Here is a 12,851-nt window from a genome sequence, read left to right on the forward strand (position 1 = left end):
CTATCCTTTTCAAAAGCACAAGGGTTTCCAGACTCTGAACTGTGAACAGCCTAGTGTATCACGCGCAGTATGACAAATCATCTGGTCTGACTGTCCAGCATCTTTCATATGAGAGCTTCAGACCGTTTCACTGTAATCAGCAATAGGTTTCTACAACCGAGATCTGTCAAACAGTGACCTCACTAAGTCAAAAGCAGCACACCTCCACTGGGAGGGCCCCAAGGGAAGGAATGTACCTCAACTGCTGTTGCGTGTGTGTGTGTGTATTTGTGTGTGTGTATGTGTGTGAGTGAAGGGGGGGGGGGGGTGCTCTGTGATAATGAGTGCTCTAAGGGTGGTAATGGAGAAAGAATGTTGGTTCGGTGCCATCTGATGCTTTTTTGTAAGTCACTAGTCATACTCACATCTGCACTGTTTAGATGGAAATTACTTAAAAATATTCTAGTTGACTATTCATTCACCTCCTGGGTCATCAGGAGAGATGATCTTTCTACAAAGAGAGGAAATAAGTTCCACGAAATCACTGAAAACGAATTTGGAACAGTCTGTATCAGCAGTCTTACAAAAAAGATTATTAATAATTTGAGTCTTGGATTCAGTGCAAAGTCATTTTTAATAACAGACCCTGAATACAAGACACAGACACTTTTGAAGCTCAGTGACACATTGATACATACATGCCAATTGCCAAAAAGTGATAGCCGTTCGTTTTTATAATAAAAGAGAAACGGGATATCAAGGAAAAGACACTTGGAATGATTTATTTTAAAGTTAAGCATGTATACCACTGGCCATTGCTTACGTAGTGTGTATCAAAGAGTCACCATACTTTCATGTGGATATCCAGTAAGAAATTGACTCCCCCTACTGCACACAGATGAGAAAATTATGGCACGAAAGGAACCTAAGACTGTATCAATTTCATTTGACCAATTTAAACTGAACCGTTATTTATTTATTTGTTTAAATTAAAAAGGCAATGTATACCACAGTCTATCATGACTGCACTTCAAGATGACTGCACTCCTCAAGTGAAGAAGTAATTTTCTTTCTTTTTTTTTCCACAGACAGATAGAGAATCACACATAGGTTCATAAGCCACGTTTTAAAGTGTGATTTTATTTGTTGAGTTACTTAATTAGGGGGATTAGCACTTTCTCAGTGACTCGTCACAATTTTACAACCAATTACCCCCATTTACGGCGTTTCAGCCGTGAATAGAGCAGGCTTTCATTATTATTGTTTTAACATGTACAATACACCCACCTATAAATCCAGCAACTTTGACGCACGGAGCATCTGAATTGGTGGGAGCGGCTGGTGAGAGCAGTAGGAAATGCCACACACTTCAGTATGACATGATTAGACTAAGAGTGGCTTTTCATATTGTCAAATTCACATGGACAAACATAAGGGATTCTCTAAATGCACTATTTAAAGATTCCAACAAATTGTGACAGTCTAGAACTAAACGCATAGACAGTTAATGGATAATAAAGTGTAATGAAGATTTCAGGCAGTCTACCCAGATATGTTACCAGGTGTGCAGTCTATTGATTCATTCAGACCTAGCCCATACATATTTCACTGTAAGATACCAGCTTTGTAATTTAAGGTTCATCATTAACTGAGCTATGGAAATGTACCATGCTTGGACCATGTTGTCTTTTTCTCAGACTTTCATAAAATCAATTCTTCTTTCTCATTCAAAACCTAAGGAAAACAAAACAAAACAAAACAAAACAAACAAAACAAAACAAAAGCAAGAACGAAAAAACCCTGATCTCTTCGCAGGGAGTATAATTCCTTGCACTGCCTATGGTGTAGATTGAGTGGCGTCTACTGCCACCTACCGTTCTGATGGGGCAAATACGCTGCAGCAAGAGAGAGTAGGCAAAGCAGGAAATGAACTGCACCAAGCACCTGCATGATCAGCTGTAATTTGTACAAGAAAGTATTGTTTACAGGTAGTGGAAAAGGTATAGCCAAAAATGTTCAAAAATTAGGATCAATGAAAGGCACAGAGAATATCGAAAGCAGTTGCTTCCATTCGACTGTGTTTCTTGAGTTGCTTAGGTAATAAAATCCCAGCATTCCAAAGGGTGTGTGAAAAAAAAAAACCCAGCCTGATCACGTGTAATTATGGGTATTATGACCATTAGGTGAGAGTACACTAACTGCTAAAGAGGACTAATGATTAGGGTGTGTTTGACAGGAGTCTTTGAGACTCCTGTCAATTTGTTTTTGGAATACTGCTCATAGACATGTTTGTGTGCTTAAGACTGGTTTCTAGATTGAAAGGTGGAGGATCCCACTGTGCCTGTGTGAGGTGGTAGTTCTAGAGAACCACAGGTCTAAGATAAATGTAACATTTCAGGTTATTGGCTGTGCACTCATCATTCTCATCAGTTCCTGTACAGCGTTCGGATGAGAGATTTAGGGTTTGATATAAATGACCTGAGTGCTTTCTCAAAGAAAAATTAGATCACAATTCATTCACTCCAAGGTAAGTATTTCAAACGCTTCCTTTATCTAAAGCATTTTCTCCCACAATAAAACACCACTGCATTGATTTACATTGCTTATCAGGATGACTTACACTGAAGGCTCTATTTTATGTTTCATTCTATATTCATTGTTCTATTCTTAAAACAAAAATCTCTGCAAAAGGACTTTAAATGCTCTGTAAAGGGTCTGTACACTGCAGTTTATAATCTTGACCAGAACTGTAAAATTTCTTAGATGTGTCTGAACAGGAAAAAATGACATTTGTCACGCTGTGAACAGAAATGAGTGACTGACAGACACCTGGTGAGACAGCCAAATTATAGCCAGTTGTTTTTGAGTAACAGGAGTGACATAATTAGTTAATCAGTTAAGCAAGCAAGATACGTAAGGAGACATCAATTATATTTTTATAGACAGTTACTGAATGAATAATCTATATAATAGTCTGAGTTTCAGGAAGCTGAAGATATTGAGGGATGTTGTGGCTTTGACAGTGGCTTTGGAAATGATCTCACATTTAAAAAAATGCCTGTAATGCTTCATGAGTAATGCATTCTTTGTCTCTGTGGCCTGCAGATCCATGTCGTTATGGTTTTGGATTGTCTCTGCAGCAGTTCTAGTAAACAGCTAGAATGGTTTGACCTTAAATATATTGGACTTAAACGTATAAAGAGAAGTATGTCAACGTATTTTGTAATGTGTTTGTAAGTTTTAGACACATATTAAAGAAACCTATGGGAATACTGTATATTTCATTTTTTCACCACATAACCACAGAACTCCAAACCTTGTGATTTTCTATTAGCTGTAAACCTTGCCATGCTCAGTGAAGTTGAGATGGTGTCATAACTTGAGCTCAGCTTCTCATTCAACGTGAAATATTTACAGTAGACTCAAAACTGACTGAAAACAAGTTTACAATAATGAAAGGACTTTTCAACACTGAAGAAGAGAGGTAATTTAAAGATACTTTCTAGATTGATGAGTAGTAGTGCAGTAGTGCAGTCACACGAGGCTTCTTTTACATTAAGTAGGCAGTAGAAAGAATTTTACTGGTATTATGCTGTAACTTCACATCTGACTGAAGATTTGGGGTATTCTAATACCCTCTCCCAATATTAATATTCCTAAATAGACACTGTAAGTGATTATCCATGCCTCAGGTCTTTGACAAGAGAGATGAAAAAAGCAAGGATAGTGGAAAGCGCACCAAAACTTAAAGGCTTGTGTAACTCAGATCTAACAGAATTTCAAGCAGAATGCTTGGTAAGGAACAATATCTGCCACTTACATGGACCCCTGACATCTGAGCCTTAAGATATAAAAACTTAGTCATGAAAGTGCCTTAATCTGAGTCCACTGCAGCTCAATAAATAAGTCGTCTGCTTCAATTTCTTGATTGAGGTCAACTTGATTTTTTCAGATTAGCAGGATGTAAGTCAGTAAATAAATCTGCCTTTCTAAAATTTATATAGTATGAAAATAAATAATATGGCATGACCACATCTCTAAATCATTAATTACATTTATAGAACTTTTTTTTTTTTAAAAAGCCCCCAGATGTGATGAACCTAACATCCATTAGAAATATTTTTGGTGTTGGACATTCAGAAGTACCAACACCCTTATATCAGCCCCAGAGAAAGACTAATTTTACAACTTTCAGGAGCATTTTTCCCTGAATCCAGAATTGTTGACAAGAAGTCATGCACAGTGACAGTACCCCAGTTTGGCTCTGTAAGTGTTGGAGAAATGGAAGAAGGCCTCTGTAATGGAAGAAGGCCTCTGTAAGTTGAAGCCAACAGAAGAGGACCTCGGTATACCAAAAAGGGAAAATGCAAGTTCAGCAAAACATGAAGGCAATATGAAAAGGGTGAAATCTAGGTTATAGTGACAGGGAAGCATAAGTAATGGCCGGGGTGTAGTTGCTTCAGTGTCCGCCTTGCATGGATTAGCCCATCGCTTGATAACGAACACCTGCGTTAAGGGGTAAAATATCTGAGGTGAGATCGGGGACATGGTTGAGTATCCAAAGCAAAGTAAGGACATGGCTGAATCATAATTTTTTACTTAGGCAAAAAAGGAAGTCGGAAACAGTGATGTACGGAATAATGAAACTTTGGGAAAATTTGGGGAAATTTCTGGAAGCGAATGGGTTGGACCGTGCAAAAACGGATGATGTAAGGGGTGTTACTATACAATTGTGTTATGCGCTTACTGGATACACAGGTTTAGCATGACGGTAAAATTTTAAATATAAGTGCATGATTTTCTGTATTAGATTCAGTCACTCCCTGGGACCTGACTCAGTTTGTTGTATTTTGCTCACCACTGAATGCAATAAACTTACACTGCATTGGACTCCTGAAGACTTTGACTGCTTTTTGAAACTTAGAATTTATTTTTTAAAGAAGAAGAGCTTAGAATAGGAAATAGAGCACTTAGTTAGGAGAAGGGACTCGGTCACATCTGGCCCTGACCGGGGAGTCTCTCCCACATAAGGATCAACAGGGATCACAATTTTGCTATCTTTGTAACTTCAGCCCCAGTTTCTCTGCACCAGATGAGAGCTAAAGCCTGCCTAAGTTGTCAGACCCGGGGCTGAAAAGTCTATATATATATCCATCAATCAAAATCAAAATCCTGTCTGTAGTCAGTTAGGGAAATAGTAGGTCACAACCAATCAGTGAACCATGTTTTTAGTATTCAAGACAGCTGTTATTCTGCCCCTCCCAAAGAAGCCCAATTTGGAAGGTACTGGTTCCTTCACCAACTTCCCCTTCCTACCCACAACTCTGCAGAAAGTCATGGTCACACAACTACAATAACCCAACTACAGTTGCCACAATAAACTTTGTGAAACTGTTCAGTCAAGCTTCAATTCTGTCCCAGCACAGAGATTGTACAACAACTGAAATGTTCTCATATTCTCAGATGAATTATTCTCATATTCTCTCTCTGTTATAAAATACCGTTTGCATTACCCACTGAAAAGCTGTTTAGGGGCTTGAGTCATGCAACTAACAGATCATCAGTAGGACATTTAAAAGAAAGTTTGCATGTGTTGGGCAAAAAACAATATAACACTGAATGACGTCACTTAATATCATGTGATGTATTTGTGTATATGTCTTCGTAATGTTTGATGTTTAAGCATTTTAATAGTCCAGTTCACTTCATCCACAGTCCTTTGGGGGATTGGGTAGGGGTGTGTATTTGAATGTGAATCCTGTGTGAAATAGAATAAAAATGGCCTCTCTTAAATTTAATTTTAGCTCTGTATTACAAAGAAAAAACCCTACAAAGAGGTAAGCTTTAACCACAAAGTCAAAATAACTTAACAAAAGTCAAAATAAGTAACGCCTATGAAGAAGATGGTTGCATTTTTTTTTTTATATTCTCATTTTTTTAATTCAATTTTGATTGGAACACACAACTGTTATAACATAGTTGGTACACAATGATTCACAGTGCCCAAATATGCAAATAAAAGGAGGAAGTTCACCAGTAAAATGCTGCTCTGTAGTTTAAATATTTCCCCCATTTAAAGTGCCACAGTTTGAAGCCAAAGATACACCTGAGCTGATCATCAAGGGAAAGCCCAGTTTATGATGAAGCTCATGCTCTCTAACCGAAACACTGCTTGTCTAAAACCAACACCAAACATGATACAGCAAAAACTATTCATCGATGAATCTTGTTCTGCTCGTCAAGGTACAGTATATACCACACTATTAAGAAGAGGACTTTATTATGATTATGATTATGATCATTATGATTATGATTATTATGATTATTATGATTATTATTATCATGATTATTATTATTTTTGTTTTTGTTTTGATGTTGCTGTTGTAGTTATGCCAGAGGAGTATTTACCATGCAATAGTTTTAATAGTTTAGACCATTTACTTCACTATTTTAGTTCTAAGGTGTATGATATAAGATACGATGGTAGCACATGTACAGACATGCAATAATTCTGAGAAGACATACAGTAGAGCTAATAGGACTTGATGTTTCAATCCCTGTTGTAAGTCAACACTCCTGACGTTGACAATGGGATTGGAGTGGTGTACAGAGAAGGAAGGTCTGTCCTCAGGGTCTTAGGTGAGTGTCCTCCTTCTTTAACGTTTCGTATATAAGCCCATGACATCTCCAGAGGACTCAGTGGTGATGCCTGGCATACCCACTTGTCTTCATCTTGCAGTCCAGTGGTGGTCTTTCCTTTTGATCCAACACCAGTGGAGCGATCAAAACGGACTATCCAAAAATTTTCACCCCGTGGTATACAGCCCTGCTTGGCTTGAGCGATGAGAAACACGCGCACTATGACGAGAGACACACCGCAGGGTCCATAAACGCAATGAAATGAAAAAATGAAAGTTCAAATTTAAAAAATTCAATATTTTGCTTTTTATCGAATACCTCTGGTTGATTAAGGTCTCTAAAGTTTGTAAAATAAACTGAACCACTAAAATGCTGACTAAGTTGACCAAATGTATTTCAAATAGCAGTAAGGTTAAATTGATTTATTAATTGATAATTGATTTAAATTAATCAAACGATAGCTTATGATCAAGAGAAACTGACTGTGCGATGTAACTGAATGAATAAGTCAAACTAAACTTCTCCTTTTACAGGGAACTGCTATAGCATACTGAAGTAAATTGTGTTTTACTGAAGTAATTTTACTTTGAGTCATTAGCAAAGGATTTACAGTAATCCGTAAAATTTACATGGGCTGAATAACGCTATCACAAGTTCCTGATAACACATTTCCCAAAAGTTTCTGTAGTTTCTCAGAATAGCTTCACATGCTCAATGCAATCTGATGGTATAGCATGCACTGAACATGCAAAAGTCTATGGCAAGTTACAGAACAATACACAGAGCATAAGATCAGATAGAGTGGTAAAATGCCTGGATATTTACCTGTTTATGTATTATCTGGTTATGTATTTATATATTTGTTTATTTATGCCTTTATTGATTTAATCCAAGTATCATTTTAAAGATTCGTTTTTAGGTTGTGGAGGTTCCCTCCATCAGAATTGAACAGAATTTAAATTTTTGATCAGTGGAATGGAACTTATAATTAGCACATGCGCAGGCAAACCTTGGAAATACTTTAAATGAACAGAAACATTTTTTTTTAACTTATACCTTCTTGGCATAATGTTGAACAGTGATCAGTATGTCTACTCCAGGTGCTTTCCAGATGTTATTTTCTGAATTCATAACTTCCAAGTCAGGTTTGTTTCTGTAGGCCACTGAATTGAGAGCCTCAGCTAAGGTGTTGTCTTGTTTATTGACACAGAGCTGCAGCAACAGGAATAGCTGGTAAATGATGTGGTGAACTGTACTGACATAGATCCACATGCTATTAAAAATACAACAACAACAACAACAAAAAACCCTCTAACATGACAAAACATTTGGGTGGCAAAATGGACTCATGAGCTGAATACATGAATTGGCTCAGTGGGTTAAGTCTCAAAAGAAGAACACTGCTATGTCCTTGAGAAAGGCACTTAATCCAAAGTTACTCAGAGAAGGAAGACTCCCACCACGAAATTCAGGCTGGAGACACAGAGCCTGTAGATGCCAACACTATTTTGTTAGATCTGGTTCCAGCAGCTATATTGCAACAAACCCAGTTGTGTTCTTTGCCCAACCCAAACAGAATAGACGTATAAATCTGAAGTCACGACCTTGGTGCTACACCACTCGTGCCAGACCTGTAACTCTGAAAAAGAGTAATTGTGCTCAGTGGTCCTGGTGTGGTAAAGGCAGGATTACTAATTTAGTACATTTAATCCAAATAACTGAAACCAGCACAGATATCTGGGATCTAGCAACATCTTACCTCAGCATTGTTTGGAGATGAAGTTGGGCCAGACAAAATCTAGCAATGTCTGAAATCAAATCAATCAAAAGTAATTCACACTGGATGCCATTCTGTTTCTCATTCTTCAAGTGCAGTATTGTATTGGATAGAAAATCGGTGCTGTTATAGCTTTATCTAAATGATGCCCTTCTGTTCTAGAGCTATGAAGCTGGAGTACAGTTTGACAGACAGACAGACAGACAGATTTGATCTCATGAACAGAACACACAAATCACAAACCCTGTGATTTAACTGTGAAAAGTGCCCATATAAAATGCTCATAGCTTTTTATTTGAATGGCCTTGACAAGTTAACTGAGGACAATACAAAAAAAATATCTAAATGTATAACCATCAGCTCATCATTGTAAATGTCTTTTCATAAACATATCCCATATTTAAAAACAGTATATTTATAAAATGTTAAGATGGATTGGTAAATAAATGCATGTTCTTATGTATATTTTCACATCAATAATGAAATTGGTACTCCCTTGAACTCTTGCCTATAAACTACATTTTTCAGATGAACTGTTTTTGCTACATGTGTTTCATGTGTTTGTGCGTGAGTCCTCCCTGTTCTCTGGGTTATTTAGGAGCCATGACTAACCCTTGTTTTAATTCAGATCTGATTCCCTGGTTATTATCTGTGTCATTTACAGGTAAGAAGTCCGGACATGTCCATAATCAGGGTAAGCTCCCATTCACTGTGCAAATGCTGCTACTGGTGGTGACATTGTTTTCAGGTAGGTCTCAGTATGACACTTATACACTCTCTTAAATCCACTCTCTGTTTTGTTTAATTGTAAGCTTTTAAAACTGTGTTATCAAACATTTGTGATCACTGTGAAAGAGATTGTATATATAAACATCTGCTGTTATCATGGTCACACTTAAACTTCTTATTGGTTCAAGTTCAAGTTCAAGTTCAAGTTTATTTAGAGCCCAATATCACTGTTTACAGTCTCAAGGGGCTTTACAGGCCACAACAGTCAAATCAAAATATGACGGCACCCCCTGACTTAATCCTCATGGCGGGCAAGAAAAAACTCCCCAAAAACCCAAGAGGGAAATGGGAAAATGGGAGAAATCTTGAGGAGGACCACAGAGAGAGGAGACCCCTCCTTGGTCAGACAGGTGTGCAATAGGTGCCGACCACGTGGGCAGTTACAGCTGAAAATAAATTGGGGCATGAACAAAGGGGATGGTGATGTAGACAGGAGGCTGACAGGGGATGGTAACCAACTAATAAAGGTATCTAAAAAGATTAACTGTTATGTCATTAGTACAATATGTACCTGCAAAGCTTGAAGGTCAACCCAGTACTGAAGCGCTTGACTGCTTTTCAAAAATATTTATAGCAGCCTCTACCTTACCATTAGCCCTCTTGTCCTTTTCAGTGGGGTTAATGCCAGCATGTCTTATTCCCTCCTACCACAGTGTCTCTCCAGGTTTCTGCCTCCAGCACTCCTGATTCAGGTACAGTATGCTACCTTAGGAACCAGCTTCTGCTCTATGTAATGCTGTGATACTGTGAAATTGATGAAAGTAAACACACTCACACACACACACACACACACACACACACACACACACACACACACACACACACACACACACATGCACATACACATGCACATACACACACACATGCATGGCTTAGCTGCCCCTCTCTCTTATGCTGAAATGTGTCTTAATAGCTTTGTTGCTACGTTACCCATGTTACATTTTATACACATAGCATGTAAACATTAACATTTTCTTTTTAAATTCAGTGTCACATAATCCCCATGTTGGTAAAATGTGTGTAAAACAACAATGTAAATGTTTAGTGAAGAATAACTGTGGGGTTTCCTTTCACAGCTCGTCAATGCTTAATTCATATTATTGCTGGTGAATCTTTACATCTGGATTTGCGCTCATCAGACCATGTGAAAGTTCGTTTCACCAAGACTCACACCGCTGATGTAGAGGATATTCAGATGTGTTACTGGAATGGAAGTGGGTATTTTTGTGTACCTCAGTACAAGAAGAGAGTGTCGATCAATACTACCTTTCTGGAGTTGAAAGGAATGATGCCATCTGACAGTGGAATTTACACTGTGTTGAACTGGAAGAATGATACAGTCATTAGAACCTGCAGTGTCTCTGTCAGGGGTAAGAATTCACTGTGTTCTCTCCTACCATTTTTCAGAATGCAAGCCGTACATGTGATGAGAAACATGGATTCCAGTAGCATCTATAAGGGTTTTATAAATTTATAGTAACAGTCTGTCTGTAATATTTTACTATAGAGACAGAGCTGAGTGATGTGGTCCACTGTCATTAATTTGATGTATTTCTGTTTTCTTCCTCAGAGGTGAACTATGTGGTATGGATGGTGGCAGTAGCAGTGTTGGCAATGCTTGTGCTGCTACTCCTGATGCTGTTTGTTCCACCAGTAAGAAAGGCATCATTGCCCTACCTTAGGATGTTGTTAACTTGTTTTTGCAAAGCTGCTGAGGAGCTGTCAAACAGCAAATAAGAATAATTTAATGATGACTCCTTGTGTTAATCAGCCTACAGAGAATGGCCACACGCCTATCTATCTATCTATCTATCTATCTATCTATCTATCTATCTATCTATCTATCTATCTATCTATCTATCTATCTATCTATCTATCTATCTATCTATCTATCTATCTATCTATCTATCTATCTAATGAAACAGGAAAAGTCTGGATGTGTGTGTTCTGCTCAGATTAAAATGGTTATGCATCAGAATTGGTTCATTTTGTGTGGAATCTTCATTAACATCTCATGTTAATCCCAACTTGATCATTGAATTGAAGAGCCTTGTGCTGTATTCCTGAGTAACATAAGTAGCGGAAAAAGTTATTTACAATCTGACCATTGCATGCCTTTCAGACATGCTGTTTAATATTTCTGTCCAGAAATGAGTCATGAGCAGCTAAACTGAGTGAGAGTCAGTCAATGTAATACAAAATAATTGTGTGATCTGTAGTGTGTGAGTTCTTAGATGACTTTTCTGAATGCAATACTATGCTTAACTGTAATGTCGTAAACTCTAGAGGCCCTGTTATATAGTATCCAAAATCCACTGTTGCGATGTGCATTGTTCTGTACATTGTGAACACACATATGAATGGGATCTTTAAGACTAAAAAATGGGATCTTTTAGACTAAAAGTCTAAAGAATGTGAACAATCCTAAAAAACTTTAGACCAAAAACCCCCCATCCTAATAGTTTTTAATATACAACAATAGACCTTTGCCCCTCTAGCTCTTTTCAGACAGAAAATATGAAATAACATTATGCTTCCAGTAGTTATGGTGACAATTGTTTTCGTTTGTTTTGTTTTTTTTTCAATTAATTTCCATCTCTATTTGTAAAACCAAATGAACATAAAACTCTTTCAGTGCGCTTGAAAAAGCATAATTATTCAAATTCATTTTAAGCCAGTGCCATTCAGTATTTGAAAAAAAAAATGACTGACAATCTAATTTAAGAGGTTGTCCAAATGCTGTGTGCTTAGCTTATTTTGACCAGCAGAGGGCATAACGTTAATCTAAAGTGTTCTGTTTGGATAGAACACGCCATGGTGGTAAACAGTACTGATTTGTATCCATAAGTCATTTAAATTTCTCAGTTCTGGTTGAGATCAATAAAGTACAATGTAGAGATATACAAACAAATGCATAATCATATGTACATATGTATGTTCTCACATTAGTAATTAAATTTTTACTCCCCCAGACTCTGAGATGGAGGCTACTACCTTTCTCACTACTCGATTCAATAAGGATGCTCTTTTGAGCTGCAGAGAAAAAAGGAGAGCAATTAAGCTGGCTGCTAACTGACATTTCCCATCAGTGTGATTTTAATGGAACAGAGGAGCCTATTAGCTTAGAGAGAGAGAGAGAGAGAGAGAGAGAGAGAGAGAGAGAGAGAATATCCTCTGTGGTAAATATAGTTCAGTGGAGAGAAGTTCACAATTCATTATTGATGTGGGGATGCTTAAAATACTAAAACAAAAAATATTTTTATAACTCAGCCCTCAGTGATCCTGAGGCACTGACAAAATGGTATGTGCACATACATGCTTTATACAAAATACACACACACACACACACACACACACACACACACACACACACACCTCATTTACATACAGAAAATTATGGGATCTGATTGGATGGTGTCAGAACGAAGTGAATGCTTCCTAGATATGTGCACTGAATGCTAATTCTCAAAACTGCTGACTGTGCACACATACACACACATGTGTACAAACACAAACACACACACACACACACATGCACTGAAGGAGGATGCAGAGTTCCTGGCAATAATGTGCCCAGACAGAAGCAAAAAATTCTTATGAAATCTGACCTAGGTAGAACATGAAATTGTTTTGTCTGTGTCCCCCCTGTTGTTCCAGGTGCTATTAA

The sequence above is a fragment of the Chanos chanos genome, chromosome 10 (assembly GCF_902362185.1).
Source record: "Chanos chanos chromosome 10, fChaCha1.1, whole genome shotgun sequence".
Lineage (NCBI taxonomy): Eukaryota > Metazoa > Chordata > Actinopteri > Gonorynchiformes > Chanidae > Chanos > Chanos chanos.